This window comes from Ixodes scapularis, unplaced genomic scaffold (genome assembly GCF_016920785.2).
Source record: "Ixodes scapularis isolate PalLabHiFi unplaced genomic scaffold, ASM1692078v2 PGA_scaffold4__175_contigs__length_147842914, whole genome shotgun sequence".
Taxonomy (NCBI): domain Eukaryota; kingdom Metazoa; phylum Arthropoda; class Arachnida; order Ixodida; family Ixodidae; genus Ixodes; species Ixodes scapularis.
In genome coordinates, this window is record NW_024609879.1 from 133,013,805 (window position 1) to 133,036,073 (window position 22,269).

General features: G+C 45.2%; 1 protein-coding gene across 2 annotated transcripts in view; it reads left to right on the plus strand.

Moving 5' to 3' along the window:
• The window catches only part of LOC115308328 (kielin/chordin-like protein), a 59,255-nt gene that overhangs the window by 1,481 nt on the left and 35,505 nt on the right, over positions 1–22,269 (plus strand). The window contains exon 1 of one of the 2 annotated variants that reach the window (XM_029966216.3): positions 318–527. The exons of the other annotated variant lie outside the window; for it this stretch is intronic. The gene's annotated coding sequence lies outside the window, so the exon portion shown is untranslated. Of the gene's footprint in view, positions 1–317; positions 528–22,269 lie in introns of those variants that run through there. 2 annotated transcript variants of the gene reach the window in all.

The following is a 22,269-nucleotide window of genomic DNA, read 5'->3' on the forward strand; positions in this document are numbered from 1 at the left end:
AAATATTTTAAGGCCTTCGGAATTGTTTTCATATCTTATTAAATATGTTTTGTGCAGTTCAATGCGCTTCAACACCATGCATTAGGCACTGATCTATGGATAAGGAGCAATTGCATCTGTAGAAGATACTTTTTTGTTTTACTTTTTTTTTCCTGCTGTGTTGACATTCAAAACAGCTATTCCAGACTTGTGAATGGAAAATGTATTCCATGCATCACTGCATCTAGGTACTCGCTGATAACTATGTGTGAAATGTTAAAAATATTTTAAGGGAACCAGGCTGTGTTTGCAGAGAAGGGCAAAAGTTTTATCAGAGATGTGACCAGTTAATTTTCCTGTGCTAATTGCTTTACTTTTTTTTCCCCCGATATGCGCGGTGATTGGTATTTTCTCTCCGTGAAAAACCTTTCATAACGGAAATGTACAATGGTTGCTGTGTGGTGCGTCATCATTTAGTTTTTTGGTTACTGGATGTTCCGGAGATCTTGCACAATCACTCTTTGCGCGGAACTACGTGGTAGCCGGTGGTAAGTTCGCACGGTAGTGTTTATCCGCAGGTTTCCTAATGCGGATCTTACGCGACATGCTGGTGCCGTTTAAACGTTTCATGCATTTGCATCTGATGTGCTAACCAAGAGCAGTTACTGTATGGAGGTGCCTTCAGCTAGAATCACGAAACAAAGACGAATACTTGTGGCCAAGCTAGGCGAGGAGTTTACGTCAAAGCTCTCATGAATGGCCATTGGTGTAGCTTCCGAAGTTTATCGCGAGAAGTCTCCACCGTGCCAGCCGTGCTCGCGATCGCAACGCGAGTACGCGAGCACGCGAAGACGAGAATAATCTTTTATCTTTAGAAGATGTTCTCAAAAATTGTTTTTCAATGAGTGCACGGATATTTTAACACAAAATAAAAACATAAGAGCCTCCGGAACAACCAGTTTATGAACCGGAACTACGCCATGGAGTACGAAACTCTGGCTGCGTCAAAGATGTAATAAATGGATAAATCAATGTTTACCCTGAACTGGGCGACCTCTTGCGCCACCTATTGATTGTATTTTCCTATGCACGCTCTCGGTCGTATCCAAAGTTTGCCGTGACCTCCGTGGCCTCCGTGCCTCCGGAGGAAGCGCAAGTGAATAAAATGTCTTCTTTTAGTGCACGAACCGTTTTGGTAGAAGGCTGCTGGTTCGGCCTTAACCTGTAGGATCGTTGTACAAAAAAAAAAATTAATGCAGCCGCGCGGCACTACTGCTAAGTACTCACTCAGAATAGTAAAAAAGAACCAACGATAAAAACAAACATGACCGAACTTCCGGGGGGAGTATGTTGCTTCCGGTTGGCTATTGTTCTTTCCTTGTTTTTCAAGACCCGCAGCAATTAGCGCGTGCTTAAAAAGTCTCACCGCCGAGGGCTAAATGTGGTACCTGAAATTTACTTATACGGTATCGACAAGCCTTCCTGATCATATGGGTGAAAAGAAAAAAAACACTTGTTCCTTAGTGAAATGATAAATCCACCGAAGGTGTCGGAAGCGCGACCTGGTCCATATAAATGAGAACGACTTAAAATCTAAAACCTTAAGCGCGTTCAACTACTTCGTGAACGGCAGTGCGTCGGCGACGGGCACCTACCTCCCCCAGGCGCCGAAGATACGCGTAGCGTTTCCCCACAGGGGACGAGCTGGGTCTCGGTTTTAACAGACACTATTCGGAAAAGCTTTGATTACTTTTCCTTCAGCGCGACGCGAGTCTCTGTAATGCCCAACTTTCTAATGCTTTGACATGTCTGTTTTGGTATTCAATTTTTTATTTTATTTTATTTTTTTTTTTTTTTTTTTGTCGTAACGGACCGGTTGGCACCTATCTTTTTTTTTTTTTTTTTCGGAAATTGGCGGTGGAGGCGCCGCTGGCGCCGCCACGGCACTATTTGGAATCATCGCGTAGAGAGCCTTGATTATAGAGAGTGACCATCTCAAACCATAGGGAGCGTTCGCAATGTAATGGCGGACGCCTCGCGCGCCGATTCGTCACAAATGCCCATGCGCTGCGTTGCGGCGTGGCGCGGAGGAGTGCAGCAGGAAAGGCAGAGGCGCTCGCAAGATAAACACTTTTGTCCCCTCCTTGCAGCTCGTATTGCAAACGCGGCCTAAAAACCACGTGACCCTACACGAGCAGTTGGAACACTCATCGAAGTTGTAGGCGAGCACCATGGCCTCCGAGATCCCGAGGCGCGCCGCGAACGCTTCTCCGGCCGTCCCATTCGGGCGGAGAGGTCGCAATCGGAAAAAGAGAAAAACGCGGCGTTCCTCCGCGGCGAGGCGCTCTCAACCCAGGCATCCAATTCGACGTTTCAGTGGTTTCTCGCATGGCGCGTGGGAGAAGAGTCCAAGAAAAAGTCTTGTTACGTTGAGTTACTGCAGCTTCTACCCGCAGACTTCTGTGTCTTGTGGTAGAACGGTGAAAAGCTGTTCCGGGGATATTGATAGTCAAGTTGTGATGCTTATTTAATTTAAGATACTGTTTTGCGAGGACCTCATTTTTGCGAATTTTGCAAATCGCCTACAATTCGCGAAAAGGAGGTCCCGCGAACAATCTTGGTAATATGTAAACACATTGGAATCTATATTGCGATCCCACCGCGTCTCGAAAATTAGAACCCACGAATTATTCCAAAACTTCAGCTTTGACCTAAATCACGAAATATTGAGCTTGTGAAAAATAAGTCGTTTGCATTCATCTAAACATGTTGCGGCTAGCGCTACAGCGCAGCTTTTGATATATTTGACTGCAATCTGCAGCGCGTATAAAACTCAAGAAAAAATTTAGTTCCTTACATAAGAAAATTAGAATTTCCGTAAATAAAAAGTTAAATACGTTTTCAATTCTCTGTAGCTCCGAATTGGAGCGCCGCTCTTGAGGAGGAGGGGAGGTTACTGAGGGGGGGGGGGGGGGTATGCCCCTCCGTACTCTCCCATCCTCCTCTCTTGCTCCCCTCCCATTTAGCGGAAAATTCCCCGCTAAATTTAGCAAAAATTTAGTGAGGAATTTTTTCGACTAAATTTAGCCGGGAATTTTTTCCGCTAGATTTAGCGGGAAGATTTCCCGCTAAATGTAGCGGTAACATTTCTTCGCTAAATTAAGCGGAAATTTTTCCGCAAAGTTTCCCAGGAAATTTTTCTTCTAAATTGAATTGTAATGCCACGTGACACAATGAAATTGACGTGTGACGTCGTTATGAGAAACGTCCCACTAAATGTATTGAAAAATTTCATGCCAAATTTAGCAGGGAAATTTTACCCTCGTGACGTCACACATGACGTCACATGTGACGTCATTATGGGAAACGTCCCATAATGCAGCGCGCGGTTACGCCGACGCCGGCGACGCTCAACCCGGAAACGGGAGCCTAAGAGCTGCGCTCTAAAATGATCATGCTGTACTTTTCTTTTTCTAGAGCGCAGTTCTTAGGCGCCCGTTTCCGGTTTGAGCGGCATAGCTGTTGTCGTCGCCGCCGGCGTAACCGCGCGGGGCATTATGGGAAACGTCCCATAATGACGTCACGAGGGTCCTGCGGGTTGCATTATGGGAAACGTTGCATGATGCAGCACACGAGTTTCACCCGTGACCTGCGCGTTGCATTATTGGGACTTTTCCCACAATGACGTCACGAGGGTCCCGCGGGTTGCATTATGGGACTTTCCCCATAATGACGTCACACGTGACGTCACGAAGGTAACGAGTGACGTCACGGGGGTCCCGCGCGTCATTATGGGAAACGTCCCGTGATGCAACGCGCATGTCGCTCGTGACCCGTGCGTTGCATCATGGGACGTTTCACATGATGACGTCACACGTGACGTCACGAGGGTCCCGCGCGTTGCATTATGGGAAACGTCCCATGATGCAACGCGCATGTGACTCATGACCCGCGTGTTGCATCGTGGGACTTTTCCCATATTGACGTCACACGTGACGTCACGAGTGACGTCACGAGAGTCTCGCGCGTTGCATTCTGGGAAACATCAAATGATGCAACGCGCGGGTCTCACTCGTGACCCGCGCATTGCATTATGGACTTCCCATAATCACATCATACGTGACGTCACGGGGGTCCCGCGCGATGCATTATGGGAAACGTCCCATGATGCAACGCACGTGTCACTCGTAACCCGCGTTGCATCATGGGACGTTTCACATAATGACGTCACGAGGGTCTCGCGCGTTGCATTACGGGAAACGTCCCATGATGCAACGCGCGTGTCACTCATGACCCGCGCGTTGCATCATGGGACGTTTCCCATAATGACGTCACACGTGACCACGAAGGTAACGAGAGACGTCACGAGGGTCCCGCGCGTTGCATTACGGGAAACGTCCCATGATGCAACGCGCGTGCCAATCGTGACCCGCGCGTTGCATGATGGGACGTTTCCTATAATGTCGTCACACGTGACGTCACGAGGGTGCCGAGCGTTGCATTCTGGGAAACGTCCCATGATGCAACGCGCGGGTCTAACTCGTGACCCGCGCGTTGCATTATCGGACTTCTCATAATGACATCATACGTGACGTCACGAGGGTCCCGCGCGATGCATTATGGGAAACGTCTCATGAAGTAACGCGCGTGTCACTTATGACCCGCGCGTTGCATTATGGGACGTTTCACATAATGACGTCAAGAGGGTCACGAGGGTCCCGCGTGTTGCATTATGGGAAATGTCCCATGATACAACGCGCGTGCCACTCGTGACCCGCGCGTTGCATCATGGGACATTTTCCATGATGACGTCACACGTGACGTCACGAGTGACGTCCCGAGGGTCCCGCGCATTGCATTCTGGGAAACGTCCCATGATGCAACGCGCGCGTCTTACTCGTGACCCGCGCGTTGCATTATGGGACTTCTCGTAATGACATCATACGTGACGTCACGAGGGTCCCGCTCGATGCATCATGGGAAACGTACCATGATGCGACGCGCGTGTCACTCGTGACCCGCGCGTTGCATCGTGGAACGTTTCCCATGATGACGTCATGCGTGACGTCACGGTCACTCGTTAAGGTCAGGACGAAGATATGCCTCGCCTTCCATACACTTCGCTCCTCCTCAAGAGCTGCGCTCTAATTCGCTATTACAGGGAATTGTAAACGTCTTTATTTTTAGAGCGCAGCTCTTAGGGGCCCGTTCCCGGCTTGAGCGGCGTCGCCGTCGGCGTCGGCGTAACCAAGGTCGCCCCAAGGTTACGCGGCCCCCAAGGTCATCCCAAGGTCACGTGACCCCTTCCCCAGGGTCACGTGACCCCCAAGATCACGTGACACCCAAAGTCACGTGACCTCGGGGGGTCACGTGATCCCCCGAGGCACGTGACCCCCCTCCCCGGTCACGTGACCCCCCGAGGTCACGTGACCACCCCCAGGGTCACGTGACCCCCGCCGAGGTCACGTGACCTCCCCAATGACGCCATCATCACTGATGACGTCACTAGCATCCGCATCGTCATCGTCATCATCACTGATGACGTCATCAGTGCCGTCACTGATGATCTCACCGGCATCCGCATCGTCATCGGCATCATCACTGATGACGTCATCAGTGACGTCACTGATGAACTCACCGGCATCCGCATCGTTATCGTCGTCATCACTGATGACGTCATCAGTGACGTCACTGATGTCCTCACCGGCATCGGCATCGTCATCGTCATCATCACTGATGACGTCATCAGTGCCGTCACTGATGATCTCACCGGCATCCGTATCGTCATCGTCATCATCACGAATGACGTCATCAGTGACGTCACTGATGACGTCACCGACATCCGCATCGTCATCGTCATCATCGCTGATGACGTCATCGGAGTCCGCATCGTCATCGTCACTGATGATGACATCATCGGCATCGTCACGTGACCCCCGCCAGGTCACTTCACCCCCCCCCCCCCCCAGTACCCTTCCCTCCTCCTCAAGGGCTGCGCTCTAATTCGGTGTTACAGGAGTTGTAAACGGCTTTCACTTTTTTTATTTCCGCACATTGGTTTATGGAGCTTTTTGAGCCTGAGCATGCGGTTGGATACTATATAATGCAGCCCGTGTTGTCGTTTTAATATTTTGTTTATTATTTATTACGCAATTCATGTGGGTCATATTGTGGTGTTTGCTTCTACTAGAAGCACCTCTAACTGCACTCAGGAGTGGTAGCCAGGCTACCATAAAGGTATGGGACGTGGCAGGCCTTACTCCCACTGATCGCCAAGTCTAGGCAGGTTCTTATAACCGCAGGAGGTCCGTGTCTCAACGGGGGCTCTCACGAAGATGAATTGTTGAAATGCAAGCAAACGCTGACTTTACTTTAATCCAGTGCTGAGATGCACTACTTCGTCAACGGGGCACTCGAAATCGAAACAATACCACTACTCTTTATTGCCAAATGGTGCCATAATGCAACGGACGCAGTGTTGCATGTAGAGATTTTTGGAAAGAGTCTATTTTCTCGCTAGTGAATGGCAAGAGTCGTCGCACACCCACCTAAACACAACGTAAACATAGAAGAACCGGAAATATATTTTTACCCCTGTGGTGTCGGTCGGGAGTTGCGTGAACACCCTGTAAAGTGGTGAGGGGTTAAAAATTGTTTGTCTCTAGCATTTCCCCATCGCATTAACATGTGACATCACGGATGGATAGATGGATGGATGAATCCGGCTGAGCCCTTTGGATCGGGCGGTAGCCTCCTTTCCTGAGCTTCTCGACGCTCCCGCTACGCGGTGTCGATTTCGCTGGAGTCGCCAATATATCATGCTAAGCCCCGAGTTATTTATGTCGAACATCGCTACAATCGCTGACAACTTAAAAAACGCCGTTTAACTTTTCTTATTTTCTTCTTTTTTTAATTTGTTGTTCGATCGGTGTTTTTATTGGCTACTGCCGCTATATCATTGACTGACGTGCGATAATGGATTGTGACTCAGTGTACAGCGAACGCTTGCTCCGGCTGCTCTGTCGAGGTCGCTTCGGACAATAGGCCTGGATGGATGGATGGATGAATCCGGCTGAGCCCTTTGGATCGGGTGGTAGCTTACGTCACCTAGCCATATTGTTTTAACATTTAAGCTTCGAATATTTAAATGTGAAAACTATATTCACTCTGCACTGGAAAGGAAGTGAGGCTATAAAACCCCGTTGCCATCAGTTAATAAGAAAATACCTAGTTTTCTCTCGCTTTCTGCCACCATTCACTTAATCTTTGCTTGGTAATCTCTATTGTCTTGAAATCCGCTCTTCGTTCGCCGTCTCTAAAACCTAATGACTTTATTTCATCTATGTTGTCTTCGGTAAGCATAGGGTGAGGCCCTTTACAGTAGAGTATTAGGTGCTCTGCCGTCTTTCTCCTCTCCAAAAGCGCTGCACACTGTATCCATTTCCTGGTACTTCGCTCTGTATGTTCTGGTTCGCAGAACACCCGTCCTCGCCTCAAACAACAATGAGCTTCTTCTAGAATTGTCATAAACAGGGCTTAAAGTCTGGGGGGTCTCTGGGGGTCTCAGGGGGTCTCAGACCCCCCACTGATTTTAACGGATGGTCTGAGACCCCCCTCCACAGCCCCAGCATGAGTGCAAAAAAAAGCAAATCTTGTAATAAATAGCTTGTTTTCAGAAATTGCGACCCTCAAATTAGCAATCTGAGGGTTGCAGGTACAGCGTGGGTAGAGTCAGCAGTGGGGTTTATTTTATGTGCATCTAGTACATCTCGTCAGAACACCCCCCCCCCCCCCCCCTACCTTCTTGTAGGGAGCCCTCTCAACTTAAGGGAGACTTTAAGCACTGGTCATAAATGCTTTCTTTGGCAATAACTGTTTTGTTTAATCTATAGCTTTCCAGAGCCGTCTTTGTCTGCATTCCCTCTAGCCACCGATCTCTTTCTGTGGCCTTAACTTCCTTCTTAACTGAGACCTGCTCTTCCGTAACTCCACTATAGCCTAAAAACGTTTCTCTTAATTTCCTAGTGCTCTGTCTCCACTTTGTGCCTATACTCCTCATGTATAAATAGCTAAAAACCTTTCGTGCCCATTGCTCCCCATCCATTCGCCTCAACCGATCCTCAAATTCTATCTTGCTCACCGCTTTCCTGCTCTCAAATGACGCCGATCCCATGTATCCTTGTACTCCCTGGTATGGCGTTTTTCAATGTGCCCCCAAAGCCAGCCTACGTACTCCGCGCTGTTTTATTTCTAGTCTTGCATGCACTTCAGGTTTCATGCATAGCACTGCGTTTCCAAAAGTCAAGCCAGGCACCATGATCCCTTCCCAAATCTCTCACCACCTCATACCTGTTATAATTCCAAAGTGTTCTATTTTCCATTACAGCTGCATTTCTGTTGCCCTTACCTATTATATACTTTTCATGCTCACTGAGATATGCTGCAGCATCACATATCTATACTCCTAGATGCTTGTATTTACTAGCTCTCTCAACTGTAATATTCTGCATCTTCAGCCTCTCATCAACTTCATCATCGTTAAAAGTCATGACTGCTGATTTTTCACTACTGAATTCTAAACCTAATTCCTCGCTTTCCCTACCAGAAATGCTCATTAATTCCTGCAACTCCGTCCTGTTGTTAGCCATTAGTACGATATCATCCGCATACATCCATCCCGGTAAGGATTGCTGAATTTTTTGGCCTCCCTTACAGTACGAAAGGTCGAATCCAAGCCCACTCTTCTCTAGTCTAACCTCCAATCCTCTCAGATACAACATGAACAGCAAAGGCGATAACGGGCACTCCTGCCTAAGGCCTCGTCTTATCTCTAGTTTCCCCGTCGCCTCTCCTTCCCATGTTATAATCACCTTATTATCTTTGTAAATGTTCCTTAATACTGCTGTTAGTCCTTCACTTAGGTTTAAGCTCTCCACTATGTCCCACATAGGTTCCTTTGGTTCACATCGTCATAGGCACCCTTGATATCCAGAAATGCCAGCCAGAGTTGTCTGTTTTCTTTTTGCGCTATTATTATACGCTGTGTTAGAGAAAATATATTGTACTCTAACCTTCTTTGTTTCCGAAACCCGTTCTGTAACTCGCCCAGTATGCCCTCGCAACCTACCCATTCCTCCAGTCTGTTCTTTATATTCTGCATTGCCAACCTGTAAATAAATTATGGTTATGGGACAATAATTCCTAATAGCAGACTTATCTCCCTTTTCCTTATATATTATACTCATCCTACTAAGCTTCCATTCATCTGGAATATTTCCTTTTGTTATCATAGTGCTCACTACCTCCCTTAGTTTTGCCTTAGATTTAGGACCCAAATTCTTCACCAGCTTGATTGGGATATCATCTGTGCCTGTCGACGTGCCACTATGGACCCTTCGTTCCACCTTTTCCCATTCTCTTTGTCTAAAATCCGCGATGTCACAAGCTGGACTGCTACTTCCTTCGGTTCTCCTATCTTCCACATGCACCTTTTCCCGAAATTTCTCCTCCATCACTGCTCCTATATATCGTATCAAATAATTTCCCTTTAATTGATATCTCTTATGCGAGAGTATGTACCTCTGTCTAGCTTGCGTCGTTTCACCAAGTGAGTTCAAATGCTCCCAAAACTTCTTGGCTGCGCTTCTATCTTTCTTGCTTACATTACTCAACCATTCGTCACCCTTTCTCTCAATTTTCGCAGTGATCAAACTGGATGCCTCTCGCCGACATGTTATAAAAGTGTCCCATTTTCTTTTTACTTCCCTTTTTGACTTCCCACTACGCTTGGAATACCTGTGTTCTCTAGAGGCTTCCTGACGTTTTTGTATCGCTTGCTTCACTTCCTTGTCCCACCAGCTTTTTTAACTATGTACTTGCTTCCCCTTTCGTTTACTCTGAACTTTGTCTAGTTCCAGAGCAAAAAGCCTAGTTAGGCTGTCATAGCTCCAATCTGTATACCATTGCCCTGAAACTGCTTCCTCTATTCTTTCAGCAACTGTTTCCAACTCTTTGTCGCTGCACAAAGTTTGCTTTGAATTATGTTGTCTAGTTTCAACATTTACTTCTCTGGCAAAATTCAGCTTAATGCGTTTGTGATCACTACTAAGACTTTTGGAACCTTCTTCATCTATTTTCACTACTTGTAACTTACCATATATTTTGTGTGACATGAGTACGTAATCTATAGTTGAATGTAGATTGCCACTTTTCCACGTTATGTTCCCGTCACACTTCTGACTGGTATTACATAAAACTAAGTCATGCTTTTCCAGCAGTTCTAGTAATATGCTTCCAGTTGAGTCCGTATACCCATCCAGACCCTCGATATGGGCATTCATATCTCCCATAATAATTACTTCAGAGCCTTCCCCTAGCTCACTAATGTCTCTTGATATGCAATCAATCATTTTTCTGTTTTCCTCTCCCTGTCCCTGTCCATAAGTAAACAACTCCAAGGACTGTTGATTCCCCAGCGACTTTTCCTTTCAGCCACAAATGTTTGGCGCACTCCTTTCTGATCCTTTGAAAGTTCATGTTCTTCTTAATAAATGCTCCAATTCCACCTCCATTCCTTGTTCTCTCCATTCTGTTGCATTCTTCCCACACGTAAGCCCGGATTGCAAAGTGGCTGCTCCATGTCTCTCAGATGTGTTTCCCCAAACCCATACACCATTAAATCCTCCCTTCTTCGTTGCTCCTCTACCTCTTCCCATTTTAACCTTTCTCTACCACCCTGCATGTTAATATATCTAATGTCTGATTGTGCTGTTTGTTTATACCTGTTCTTACGTGTTCTCCTCTTTTTAACCCTGGGTGCCTCTCCTGACTTTGTGGGGTTTTCAGTTACTTCAGTGCCCTCAGGCCCTCGGTCCCCCCAAAAAAGCAGCCACCGTGCTGCCCATCCTATCCCCCACCCTGTAACCCGTGGCCTCACTGTAGTGAATGCCATCTGCAAAAGGGCGGGGCCAGCCTCGTACACTTCCCTGTTTACTTCCATTACGTCGTACCGAAGCTGTCGACTCATACCCTTAATTACTTTGTTGGCTTCGACAACCCTCCTCTCCGTTACCCCGGACTGCTCCCGAACTTCTGGAATGGTGCACACAACCACGTGCACGTTCTGAGACACGTCCCTCAGCTTACGTATTCCAACGTTTAGCTCCTTTCCGAGGTTCTGGCTCCTACCCTTGAGCACATCATTAAGCCCCGCATGAACTATTACTAGGTTCCTTACCTCCCGGTTATCCCACACCCCCTCACGTGCTGTGGTCATAGCATCCACCATACACTTCCCTGGCTGGACCTCTACGGTTACCCTCTGGTCTCCCTTCACCCTGTTCAGTACACCCTTTCTTAACCCGTGCCACGTGAGAGCTCCCAACTACCAGTAGCCTAGACCCCTTGGTACCTGCGCGCCCTTGTCCTGCGACTTATCTCCTGTCACCTGACTGCCCGACGCCTGCTGCTCGACGGCGCTATTGAGCTGAGGGTCACTCAGCTCTCCAGCGTCGTCGAGCCCGCCAGCCAACAGGCTGGACTCCCGACCACCAGTGACTTCAGCTTGCAAACTGGTGGTTCGTCCCGCTGGAACTGACACTTCCTCCTTTCTTCCCTCGCTACTCTCACTCGCTCGAATTAGCCCTTCCAGGCGCTTTACCCTACCGTCACACTCCCTCTTACCGCTCCTCTAAACCCGCCTTCCATACTTCCCCCAGCTCTTCCGCCTGCTTCTCGAGGCCGACCCGCTGCTTCCTCTCATGATTAAGCTGCCTAGTCAGCTCCTCAACCTGGGCCTCGAGACCCACCCGATTCTCTCCTTCCGCCTTAAGCTCGGCCTCAATCTCCCGAACTCTACCTCCCATTTCCCTGTTACCTGCTTAAGCTTCACACAAAGCCGACACCCGAAACTCATCCCCGCCACCTCCTCCAGGCTCCCAAAACCCGTCTCCTCTAGGTAACACCACCTCCCACACCCCTCGCACTGCACCAACCCGTCCCCACCCTTGTCATGCCGACCCAAATCTAGACCCATGTCTAGACCGCGAACAAACCGTCACTCCCCGCCAAAAATTCAAACACAGCCTACTTTGCGAAACTAACTTCTTAGTAACCTCAACTAACCTCAACTGCTGCTGTTCAAACCTAACACTGCTACAGCATAGTCACTTCCAATCAACTCTCAAAAAGAGAGAGAAAAGACGAAAAACTGGCACTTAGCTTCGGATGCTCGAGGAGAACCAGGAAATACGTCCGCTTACGATGTCACGTCATGGCGTCTCCTGATGTCACAGCTTCGCGTGACGTCACGATGTCGTCACTATAGATCCCTTTCTCTAGCCAGTGTGTGTTGTAAAACACTTGAGCATATAATTTAACCTATTTTACCACTTACAAGCGGACAATTACTTTGTGAGACATCAACATGGAATTAGGGTAGGCTTTTCTCGTATCACTCAGTTGGTCGAGTACTCCTATGGTGTTTTTTTCTTCATTTGGTTCTGGGAATCATGTTGACTGTAGTGTGTTAGACGTTCGAAAGGCTTTTGATGCTGTGTCACACTCTTTATTGCTTCTTAAACTTCCATCGTAAGGACTACCCGACAGCGTTCCTGGGTGGGTACGGAAGTATCTGACATGTCGCTCACAAAAAGTTGTCAATAATAGGTCTGAATCCCATTTTACTCCACTAACGTCCGGAGTTCAGCAGAGATCGGTTTAAGGCACACTTTTGTTTTTAATCTATATCAATGATATAGGCTCTGACATTGCTTCTAATCTTAGGCTATACGCGGACGACTGTGTTTTATATAGGACTGTATATACCCAGGAAGACGCCACTGCTCTACAGGTTGATCTCAATAAGATAATCTCTTGGCGCCAAAAATGGAGAATAGTTGTATCCACTTTAGTAGGAAACGGCTTAACATACATACGGGCTTTTATTTAGATACTGAACAGATTGCTCTAGTCCCGGATGTGAAATATTTGGATGTTATCTTTTCATCTAACCTAACGTGGAATAGTTTTACATTGTTGTATTCCTCTTTTCCGGAACGTGCAGAGCAAATGTGTACTATTTTGTTTTTACCTTGACTCAGCTTTATTGCAGTGTGATGAGTGAGTGTATGTCTTTTATTCGTTTTTGAGTGTATCCTTTATTTTCTTTTTATTATTAAGCGTATTGATTGTTTTCTAGTATTCTCATATGTTGTTCACTGTGCACTAGTTCCTATTGGAACGATTTATGTACCCCCCCCCCCCCCCCCAATGTAATACCCTCTCACGAGGGCCTTTAGGGGTAATATGAATAAATAAATAAATAGTCATGTTGATATGGAAACTACGAAAGCTGGTCGTGTCCTAAATTGTATCGGAAGAAATTTCAGAGACGCTCCTAGGGACGTTAATGAACTTCCATACATATCTAATGTGCGTTCTATTTCAGAGTATGCTGCCCGAGTCCTCACCGAACGCTGGCGTACCGCTCGTGTCCAATAAAGGCTCAGATCACGTGCCCAAACAATGACGGATAGGCAACGGCGCGCACTTTTGAAAGGGTCCGGGGCCATCGGCGTAAAAGAAGCAGCCGCGGAGGCGTCGCCTCAAACGCGATGTACATGCTTCGGGTTTCGGCGGAAACGTTGCGTGCGTGTGGTGGCGCCCACGACACCACTGGAGCACAAAAAAAATGCGAATACCGTTATCACACCGAGACCGACTCTATGATCACGGGAGCGTGCAAAACGACCCGCGAAAGCTATCAAATTGCCGCCTCGATTCCTGACGGGCCCCGGCACTTTCTATTCGGGGGTCTGGCATCGTCGCCCGTCCTCATCATCCGGAGCTTCCGGATTCGCCGAGGAATCCAGATTACGGGGCGGGCATGACGCCACGCAGCAATCACGGCTGTCGCGAACCTGCCGAAGTTCGAATTCGACCAGGTTCGACTTATTTCGAACTCCTAACGCAGTTTCGACAAAAATTCGACTTTTGTGCGCATGTGCGAGAATTGAAAACGAGCTCAAGCCACTTAGCGGAAGGAGGAGACGCATTATTTACTGAACGTATTGTTTCGTCGTTTCAAATTAATGAACTAATTAAAGCGTTAAAAGTGGACATGTTTTCTTTTCTCTTATTTTTTTTTTTTTATCATTGCGTAAACAGAGTGTGTTAGCTCCATAAGTCGAACTTCGTCGAATTTTCGCTAAAAGTACAAAAGTTCGCTGAACCTGTCGAAACCCTAGGTTCCACAAAAGTTCGCTAAGCGCGGCCAACGAAACGACTGCCGCACAACTCGGAGTGAAAGGGTCCCGCTTGAAGCACTTTCGATATATTTTTTGTCGTGTCGCGTGTATGTGTGATTCTTTGACCGCTTTCGCGTGCAGCCTTCAGAGCCACCTGTACAGCGCCTCGCACGTCATTCCTGAAGGTCTTTAGAAGGCGTCGACCTGTAACGGTCGAAAGATGACAATGGTCCCGCAGATATCGTCGCTTCCGTGGACGATTTGCTTCTCGGAGGGCTGGAAACGCGCGCAGCGCCTGAATAGTATCATTCCGCGGACGAAATGTCGCACAAAGAGATGGTCCATTGGGTCGCGATCCTTTGCCTTGTGGCTGTGATGTTTGGTGATACCAAGCATGCGGTGGCGGTCATTCGAATACTTCTTTACACTTTCAACCATTCATCTCGAGCAGTTATGGCTGGATAATGTGTCTCGATACTAACGAAAGTTAGGGTTAGCTTGAATCGTTAATAACTCATGGAATCCTTTAGAAATGAACCTGTATGAGTAAAGAACCAAATGAATTTCGGAATTGTCAAAGTGACGTAAGTTCGGACGATTGTCTCTTCAGGGCTTTAGTTAAAGGGATTGTCCAGTTAAAGTTTGTCTTTAAAGGGTTCCTAAAAAGAGAAAGAAAAAAATATTTTTTTTTTTAACAGTCTGGTTGGGCGCTAAACGCGATTTAGTGAGTAGTCACTTCCTTTCCACTTGTTTTCTCTCTCGGCATTTTGGACGGCGTGAAGAAGAGGTGGATTGGCTTGGCCGTAACGTTGAGGTGGAGAGAATGTATGACCATCTCGATCAGCTGAAAGGAGGGTATGACCATTCCGGATACGTCATGGACTTTGCGCCTAGAATTTAAAATAAATCTGGTGCCGTCAATATTGCTCTAAAAAATTCTTTTTCGCGTAAAATTAATTTCTTGACACGCGTGTCCCAATAGAATTAAATTATATTGACATTGCTTTTAGCAGCATCATCCGCACAATAGCTGAATTTTTAATCCTCCGCCGCACAAGTAATTATTTATTTAAAAATACTATAGGTCTTTATTGAGACTATGATAAGGTGGGTATACAAGTGTACAAAGAAAATAACAACCACAAGAGCAGCACACACTTGAAAAGGTACTATAAAAGATATCACCAAATAATTACCAAAAAAATGCTTTGACAATGAAAGATAAAAAATTAGATCAGTCATGGGCTATAAAGCGTTGGCGGAAAACAATACAAAAAAAAACATTTTATTTCACATTTTGCAAGATGCTATATAAGAAGAAAAAGCTTCCAGGGATTGGCATACCACAGCTTGCTCCGAAAGAAGATTCCAGTCACTTATGGTTTGTGAAAAGATTGAGTATCTAAAGCAGTCCTTGAAGAACCGGGGCTGATGAAGTGCGCGACTGCGTTTGTTCCGAGTTATTCTCGACTCGTCAGGAACTAGGTAGGCTGTTTTATCTATCTGCAATAAACCATTAATAATCATATATAAAAATACCAATCTTTTTTCTTTACGTCTCGTTTTAAGTAATGGAATGTTGGCTTTTGAATACAGTGTCGTAGGTGAATCTAGTCGACGATATTTGGAAAAAATAAAACGTAGAGTAAGTCGTTGCACCTTTTCTAGCTTCAGCACATCTTTAACAATATGAGGACCCCACATTGCGCATGCGTATTCCATCAACAGACGAATGAGTATTTTATAATCCGAAAGTGTTCATTGAACTTAGTTTCAAAGATCGCCTTAAATACCACAGTTTATAATTCGTTTTTTTTTTTTTTACAATACTATAAATATGAGTACTCCAACGGAGATCGTGAGAAATAATGACACCCGGATATTTATAACTGCTTACCCTTACTAGTGGATACCCTTCGATGGCGTACGCGATTTCAATGGACTTTGTTTTATGTGTAATAGTCATACAAACGGTTTGATCTAAGTTTAGTGACATTTGCCAAGTATTGCACCACTGACCAACGCGTGCTAAACACGTGTTAAGATTAAGTTGATCGATGGGCTCCTTAACCTCTGTATACAAGATACAGTCGTCGGCAAAGAGCCTTAACAGTTAAATTGAAGAGTATATCTTTAATAAATATAAAAAAAAGGACCGAGCACTGTTCCTTGAGGGACACCTGATTTTACATCGATCAAATCGGAATGTTTATATTTAATTTCTACAAATTGTCTTCTTCCGTACAAAAACATCTCTATCCATCTGATGAGACCTGGGTTTTTCAGAATATATTATAATTTGAGCAATAATTTCCTGTGATTACCCTTATCAAATGCTTTTTTTAAATCTAAAAAAATAACGCCAACTTGGCCTTTACGGTTCAGTACTTTTGATAATCATGCGTGACTTCAACCAGCTGAGTAATAGTAAATACCCCTTTACGAAAGCCGTGCTGAGAGATGTTTCATAAGTTGTAACGACTTAAGAAGGAGTGAATATGGCTCGAAAGTATATGCTCTAAAAATTTCCCACATGTTGATGTTAGTGAGATTGGTCTGTAATTGTTAACGGAGGTAGCTTTCCCAGACTTCAAAACAGGCACAACTTTACCAATCTTCCAGTCATTGGGTAATGAACCTGAAGACAAGGATCTCTCAAAAATGATAATAATATAATGGGACAGAGACTCTGCATATCGTTGAAGAAACGCATTTGGAATTTTATCGTATCCGGTTGCTTTCTTACAGTCTAGGTGAAGTAACAGATTTACAGTTCCTTCCCGAGACAACTGTACATCAGGAATGGCGGGAACGTCTTACAATTGATTAAACACAGGCGTCGTTCCGTCATCAGAAGGAAACACAGTAGAAAAAAAAAATTAAAGCAATTTGCTATTTCGTAGTTATCTTCGACCGTGTGTCCACCGACATCAAGTTTTTCCACGCCCTCTTCTGTTGGTGAAAGGTGCCGTCGAAATTTGCGGGAAGACGAGATTCAAAACACCGGCATCGTTTGGTTATAATATCTGTGTTTCGCGTCTTTAATTGACGTTTTAAGATTCTGAATTAGCGGCCTGATTTTTTTCACGCGCACTGGGAGTGGCTGTTCTGCGAATTTGAGCCCAACTTCGTGATATCTTTCTTTTTAAATGAATAATATTTCTATTGATCCAGGGCTTGTGCGTTGCCTTCTTTGTCCTAGTCGATACATACTTAGTCATAAATTAATTATAATTTCCTTTAAGTAAAGCCACAAGTCATTGACCGAAAGTGCTGGAGTATCAGCCATGTCCTGGAAAGTTCCTCGATGGCCTCATCGTCGGCCTGATTGAAATCCTGGTATACGCTATACGTAAACTTTCTACAAGAGGTTGTTAAGTTTGGAAGAGATAAAAGGACCATATAATGATCTGAAATAGCGGGCAACACGCTACACTCATAAGTGATTGATAGCAAGCCGTCAGAAACAAGAAACAGATCCAGAAGCGAACTGGACGAACCTTGAATTCTTGTGGGTTCTCTGACAACTTGAGTCACATTGTGCGAAAGAAACATTTCAAGGAGAGCGGAAGAAACCAAAGTTTCACGAGAGGTCGGAACCACGCCATCCCAATCGATATCAGCAAGATTAAAATCGCCGGCAATGATAACTTTACGAGAGTGCGCGCGGAGCTTAACTAGAGAGTCATTCAGTTTATTTACAAATTCTAATCCCTTTCCGGGTGGGCGATAAACAGCGCCTGAAATGTATTCCATATGGCCAAACTTAATCTTGCACCATTTATTTTCTATGTCAGGGGCGCCTTCTCATTCCGTACAATCTAAACAATCCTTGATAACTATGGCGACATCGCCCCCTTTACTTTCCCGATCCTTTCTGCAAAGTTTATATCCGGGTGGGATGATTTCACAATTTAAAACTGATGAGTTCAGCCAGGTTTCAGTGATAATGACAGCATGCGGATTATGTTCAATCACGATATGTTCAAGATCAAAGACTTTATTTACCACGCTTCTGGCATTCACATTGAGGAATACGAAATCTTTATTGCCGTTCGACATGACTGGTCTGTTCCTAGCGTACTTATGCTGCTCGTATGGGGCACGCGGGGGCAATTGCACTCTCTCGTCCTTCTCTTCATCCCAGGCGTACATTACGTCCCCGATCTTTAATTTTCGTACAATAGTGTCGCCCTCTCCCCCTTATCTCTATTATCCTTAGCACTGTCCCACAACGTTTTCCGTACGTTCCTGACGAGTAGGGAAAAGTCCTCGTTAATAAAAATGGCTGATCCTTTTAACTTCCGGGCATATCTAAGCACTTCTTTTTTTCCATGAAGTCACTAAATTTGAGGATAATGGGACGCATTCGGTTAGAAGACCATTTACCAAGTCTATGAATTCTTTCAGCACTTTTCACGTGAACTGCTGACCTATCGGAGAACACTTCATTGGCTACACTGTTAATTAAATTGTCTCCAGTCTCGTTGTCCATCTCCCGGATTTCATAAACTATTAGCTTATTATGTCTACTTCTGTTTTCCAGTTCATCTATTTTTTTCCAGTTTTGGCACGCACCATTCTAGGCTTGGTACTTTGTGCTGCGAGCTAGCGAACTTTTCAACTAGCTCATTCAAACGGGAAGTCGACTCCTCAATCGCCCCCAAGCGCGTTTCTAGGGTGCCGAAATGGCTTTTCAGTTGAGCAATATCTCCCGCTATTTTGTGTTGACCTTCCAAAATTTCCTGCAGCGGTCCGGGATTTAGTTCAACATCACCACAGAGTTGAAGCAGCAGAAGAACGACATCCCAGCGCTCAGTCATCGTAACAAGAAAGTAGCCGGGGCTCGGCAGCACAATAAGCGATACAGTGTCACCCCTTAAGCATTTGCACCAACGATACTTATTACTGACCTGCATATACAGCAAAAAGGGATTAGCCATCCTGCCTGACGCGGTGCCACCGAGCCCACTGAAGTAGGTGTCGTGAAGCTGCCGGTTTTTGTAGGCAGCCGACGATGTTGCTCTCGTCACCAGCGGTCCGGAAGGAAACTTCGACGCCAGATGTCGCGCTGGCGGTGTGCGTTCACTGCCGTAATCTTGTTTTCCATGATGAACTGGTGGATTGTGAGTCGCCGAGCAGATTACTTGCTCGAATCTTTGAACGCGTGTTGAGCCAACCAAGTCACGGTGCTTCTCTCCAAGTGGTGTTGCGAGGGTTGGCAGCCACAGCAGAATCTGCATATACAGCAAGAAGGGATCAGCCATCCTGCCTGACGCGGTGCCACCGAGCCCACTGAAGTAGGTGTCGTGAAGCTGCCGGTTTTTGTAGGCAGCCGACGATGTTGCTCTCGTCACCAGCGGTCCGGAAGAAAACTTCGACGCCAGATGTCGCGCTGGCGGTGTGCGTTCACTGCCGTAATCTTGTTTTCCATGATGAACTGGTGGATCGTGAGTCGCCGAGCAGATTACTTGCTCGAATCTTTGAACGCGTGTTGAGCCAACCAAGTCACGGTGCTTCTCTCCAAGTGGTGTTGCGAGGGTTGGCAGCCACAGCAGAATCTGCATATACAGCAAGAAGGGATCAGCCATCCTGCCTGACGCGGTGCCACCGAGCCCACTGTTCAATTCAATTTTAAACAGAGACCAACTGCTCAGATTGCAGCTGCAAAACACACAGCGTTTTCGTCGGCATCAGTGGAGGCTCTAACGTAACATCAGGCAAAGAAAGCCACCTCAGGTCTTGACTGCTGTCTCAGTAAAATAACTTCGTTCGAAGAAAGACAAGATTTACGGTATTGAGGGAAGCTCAATTCCTGAACGATCATCTTTGCACGCACCATCAACCATGTTCATCGAAACCGGGAATAAGTCAACACTTCCGGCTCTGACGTTACCATGCTCAATGTAACGTCACGACACGACCATTCATGCATACTCGCGAAATTTGGCGTGAAGTTTCGTATTGATGTTGATAATTGACTTAAGGATTATTGGGGCGTCTTTTAATGAGAGAATATGATATTGGGGGACTATATTTAAGCTCTGTCTACGTGACCAGCGCAAACATTTAGTAACTTACGGATATCACCGGGCAATCGCTTTAAGTAAGAACAGTTATGTCTCCTGAAGTATCTGATTCATTACCCCCCTCCCCCTTGCCAAAATAGCCATAATGCGAGTCATTAATAACAACGAAACAAAAGTGTATGTATCTGCCTTGTATCTACCCTGTTCGAATTTAGTCAGGTACTAACTAACCTGTGTTTCTGTGTGTCATATAAACCAGTTTATCTGCGTATTCTAATTCAGCAATCTAAATAAAATAATATCGTCCCTTCCGGTAGTGGACACGTACGTCCCCGGAGTGTCGCGATGACGTCGCAGGACTTTAATTCTTTGAGGAAGAGGTGAATTGTCCGGTTCTCAACGGCAGCTTGTTTTCATGTTAACTATATCAGAGCGTTGTCAGCCCCGGAAATGTAAAACTCATACAGTAGCCCCTTCCATTTTTGTATTGATATGCATATGTTATTGCTTCCGTAAGTATAATTAGAGCGGCATTATCATAAAACTCCCCCAAAAACTTTTTTTTTTTTTTTTTTGCGTAAATAAACCTTTAATTGCAGAAAGCCGAAACTCCGAGGGAATGAGACGCTAGTGGTGGTAATAAAATCCGAAAGTTTGAGCACACGGCGATATTCCTGGATCCAAAGACACAAAATAAAGGCAGAATTGCTCAATGAACCGACGTCCACCTAAAACCAGTAATTAATTAAAACCGTAATTTTAGTGACAAAAGGACAAAAAAAAAAAAAAAGCTAGATCCGTTAGCGAAATTTTAGCCAAATATAAAGCGGCTTGTGTTTTCACAGAAATGCTTTAATAGCTGGCTTTGCATCTGCGTGCCTAATTGGTTTGTAGTTTTTGTTTTTGGTCAAGGAGGTGCTGCGAATGTATCATTGCTACTTTGAGGTTTAGCACTGCCTGAGCTTGACTTTGCGGACAGTGTTTGCTTGTTTACAGGGTCTCGTAAAGTACATCTGAAAAGTACCTGAACTGACGTACAAAGTTAGTGAGAGGCTATGTACTTCAAGTAAAGTGTCTTGGTATATGCGTGTATTACGTTTGTTAATTTTGTAGTTAGTATTGATTTATTTGTTCCTCAACAGAGAAATGCATCTTTAATGTGATTGTGATTTTGTTTATAGTGTACCAATAAGTAGGCCTTCGTGGCCGTTTTTGGACACTACCAGGAAATAAAGTATAAAGAAAATAAAGTAGTAAGTACACCGGGTACAATGTACTTGAAGCAAAGTACTATAAATGTAATGTACTTTCAAAGGGAAGTACAATAACTTTTTGTCACAATCTTTCATGATGCTCTTTTATCCCCTAAACAATGTTTTTCTTTTTTTTTAATTGGTATGCAATGCTCTAAGGGTAATTGGAGGTGCATCAGTTTTTTGTGTTTTTTTTTTTTTTTTTTTTTTTGGAAATGGCGGCAAATATTGAATGAAGTCAAGTCGCCACAACGTAGTTCTTTTTTTTTTCTCGCTGATGAACTATTTAACACAATCGAGTTTTAAGGCACCTATTTGTATAGGTCTTCTAGCCGCCATTACTTCACGCTGAGAAATTACCCGATGACGTCTCTTCAAGACGATAGCGCGTTTTCACATGACAATACGTATTTATTTATTTATTTTTCAATATTAGGGAATTCATATTTAAGTCGGGAGTTGTATGTACTTTATTGGAAAGTGAAAGAAAAATAATTTAATAAAGTACAAGTACATGCTCAGAGAATGTACTTCAAGTAAAGTACAGTTTTTCTAAACCTACATGAAGTAGTACTTTGTGTATCATGCACATAAAGTACTTTTCCACACTGCTTGTTTATTTTTTATGTAGAAACATTGAGGGAATCATTAATGTTTCTCGAACGTTCTTTGAATCTTGGAAGAGTTGTATATTCTGAGTTTTGTGTGGAAAGGCAACGCAAAAAAGTCACCTTTGAGTTGCCTTTTAGCACGCAATTCTTC